Genomic DNA, 3,533 nt, shown 5'->3' with positions numbered 1-3,533 from the left:
TCCTCCTCCCCCTCTCTCTCATCCTATCAGCCAATAAAAAAAGTAAAAAGCTCTAAATGTATATATTTTTAGACACCGTTATGAGGCGTGATGTGTGTGAGCCGAGGGGCTGGAAAGCACCTTTTTTTTTTTTTTTTTTCTCTCTCTCTCCTCCTGCTGACGACACGACGGTGACTGCGCGTCCGTACAGGAGCCATCATCATCATCATCATCATCATCATGTTTACCTGAACGCGGATAACGGGGCTGACAAATGGCCTAGAAATAAACAGAAATAGCACCTGCGGCTCTCTCCCGTTCACGGAACCGGATCCGCTCGCTTTCCTACAGGCTCGGTGTCTCGTGAGGAGCCTGGAAAAACCGCTCCAAATGTCAACTTGTGCAGGTAGATGATGATGATTTTTTTTTTTTTTTTAGTTTTCACCGTGCCAAAGCTTCGCGTGGATGCTCGCCTCCTTTTTTTTTTGTTTATTCTCGCGGGATTTATCTCATCGACACGCATTTCTGACCCACTTGTGCATGTTTTATTTCCCCTTTTATGTATTATTGTGTGTGTGTGTGTGTGTGTGTGTGTGTGGACTGTGCCTTGTTTGGTCGGTGCACCCTGCAGCCCTGTGTGTGTGTGTGTGTGTCTGCACGGTAAAACGAGCGGTGCATAAGGTGGTTCATCCCTCTCGTTGTTGCCCACCGTGTACAATAAGTGCTCAGAGAGTCTAACCACTCGTTTCCATCTATTGTGTTGCGGTAATTCGCTGCACAGTTTCCTGAGCGCTGTGCGGGAGGGAATGGCGGTCAGTACCATTACTGCAGTGAAGGCGGGGTTGCTGGCTTTTTTATTTTTTTTTTTTCCTCCTGGACCGGAGACAGCCAGGTAACGCAAGGTGATGCAACACCTATAAAGGTGTAGGCCAGTTTGAACCGATCTCCCCCGTGACATCCCCGCTCTGTAAGGCTCAAGTACGTAATGGGAACATACCTGAGCGTCTCCTTTTGTGATTCATTCCCAAACACATAACGTTAAATGAGATTATAACACGACAGGAGTGCGTCCGTGTCCGTGTAACGGGGCGCACAGGGTGCCGTGATTCAGTGCGCACTGCTTTTCATTCTGCTGCTTAGTGAGAACTCGTCCTCCCTTTTATTTCTCAACCTGCCTCCATTCAGAAGTGTGTTTTTATTAGTCTTTTAGGTTGCCCCGTTCGCAGGCTGCTCTCTCTTTTGAATTTCAAAGGAGCTAATGTGCCAAACATTAGCCTGTGCTAATGTACCATGACCTGCAGCCTGTCATCGCCATGATGTGGCAAACAGATGCTGGAACAAAAGCTTTCATTTGGGCTTTAATTTCTTCCACAGTTCCTATGCTCACTTTGCTTGATAGCAGTGATTAAGTGTTCTATGAATCCGTTTATATTCCAGCGTGAAGGTGGACAAACTTTCTGCATGTGTTACAGTGGGACAGACAGTAGATGGGTTATTAATTATATTCAGTTTCAGACTTCTGATGATGATGAGAACTGATAATCCTCAGGTGACTGTAGATACATTAGACTTTACACATTTTACTGCTTTCAGTCCTCATGGAGTCAAATCTCCTAATGATTATTTTGATTACCGGTTAACCTATAGATTATTTTCACAATAAGTTGTCTGTAAAATCAGATAATTGTAAAAAATGTCCATACTCAGCTTGTTTTTTCTGATCAAAAGCCAAAAATAAAAGGTAGTTTACTGATTTTTACATACAACAAAGAGCAAGCAAATCCTCATGTGAAAAGCTGGAAGTAGATTTTTGCTTAGAAAAACATATTATTACAGTAGCCAATTCATTGACTACTCCTTTTTTTAATCATTATTTTTTGGGCCTTTTATTGATAGTGACAGCCGAAGATTGACAGGAAAGGGGGGTAGAGAGAGGGGATGACTCACAGCAAAGGGCCGCAGGTCGGATTCGAACCCAGGCCGCTGCAGCAACTCCGTACATGGATCGCCAGCTCTACCGACTGAGCCAACCCGTCTTCTTTCCTCATAACAGTTATACTGAATCTTGTTTATTATAATGGTTCTGAGAACAATATAAGTCAAAGTATTACACATACAGTTGTCCCCAAATGGCAGCACATTAGACACAGTAGTTTACATGAAGAAATACTGACAGCTTCAGTGTTAAAGGGCAGAGTTGAGGGGTTAAAGAAATCTAGATAAACATAGTTTGTGCTCTTTGATGTAGTAACTTTACTGGATAGTTAGGCACACGTGAAGCTAGATGTGAGCAGCTCAGACTGCAGTTTGTCCTTGAATCTTTTTTTTAAGCATGAGCAGTGCTGGCCTATAAAACCTTGTGTTTTGGAGTCATTTCCTGTAGTTATGATCTCATTCATAATGAGCCACACTGCAGTTTGTGACTGGCTTTCTCCGTGCCGCCTCAGTGTGCCGCCTGAGTTCAGATGGCATTGTCCTCACCTAAACAAGCTAACCCTAACCTGCCTGGTGTCAGTGGTAGTTGACGGGTCAGTTGGCCTTGCTCGACTTCTTTAGAGAGATTATTTCCCACAAGGCAACAGATGTAAACATGGTTGTATAAAAGCCCGGGAAACAAGTGTCATCCAACTGTAGGCCTGCAGAGACCAACAAAGACAACCTTCACTTTTCTCTTAGTGTACTATGTATTTGAAAACCCTTACCACACATTACACTGTGCATTATGTATATGGACATCTCTTTGCAAAGAAAAAAGAGAAAGTATGAAGTTGTTATTGTTTTTATCTAAACCCAGCGGCCGTAATGGACTTGTTTTCAGCTCCACCAAATGTTATTCGTCTGCAGTTCTTCTGTAAATGGCAGGTCCGCGCGCCGCCTGTTGCTGCTGCCACTTTGGTCATGGCTTCGTCATCCAACGCCTTTCCCCTTACTTTAAAGTGCTGCATGTTTGTGTGTGTACGAATGTGCTCTCAGCTGAGCTGTAATCTAACACTGCAATTTAGGGACTAGAGGAATGCGGCCTGGTGTTAACATACCTTGACAGGATAAACACAGCGGCCTACTCCCAGGCTTGGACTGCTCATACGTACAAGGCTGCCAGGGCCTGGGCCTTCACTAGCGTCTGTCCGTCTGTCCCGTGGAGGTTTTTGGAGACATAAGAAAAGGGGTTGGGTGTTGTAAATGGTGTAAACGGGCCCTGTATGTGGAGTTTTCCTGTAATCTCTTTCAGGTCCATTTTAAAGTATCTTGAATCCAGTATTGTTGACACCCATGTTTACTAGCTAGCATTCTTCTTCTTCTGTGCCGTTGCTGGCACTCTGCAGCATATATTTGTGTTACTGCCACCTGAAGATCAGTGGAATAGGGTGAAACCATTGGCAGGACTGTGTATTGAGTCACCCACGTGCACGTCCAACAGTGTGTGCGTGCATGATGTAAAACGGGGACCCGCTCATTCAGAAACAGCTCCATAGCGCTACTACAGAAACCTTTACCTCTGTTTTGGAACCACTTATGGTTCTAGAGCGGATGCTCTGCTAAAACTGTAAAATTTC

General features: G+C 44.4%; 1 long non-coding RNA gene across 1 annotated transcript in view; it reads right to left on the bottom strand.

Annotated features, from left to right (window-relative positions):
• LOC118335214 overlaps positions 1–3,266 on the bottom strand; it is a 15,686-nt gene extending 12,420 nt beyond the window's left edge. Inside the window, exon 1 of the long non-coding RNA XR_004797048.1 lies at positions 3,015–3,266. This is a non-coding gene — a long non-coding RNA (uncharacterized LOC118335214). The remainder of the gene's footprint in view (positions 1–3,014) is intronic.
• Positions 3,267–3,533: the final 267 nt, after the last annotated feature.

The sequence above is a fragment of the Morone saxatilis genome, unplaced genomic scaffold (genome assembly GCF_004916995.1).
Source record: "Morone saxatilis isolate NCDOM2014 unplaced genomic scaffold, NCSU_SB_2.0 Contig23, whole genome shotgun sequence".
Taxonomy (NCBI): domain Eukaryota; kingdom Metazoa; phylum Chordata; class Actinopteri; family Moronidae; genus Morone; species Morone saxatilis.
The sequence above is the reverse complement of the archived record's forward strand: the minus strand, read 5'-3'. Positions and strand labels throughout refer to the sequence as shown.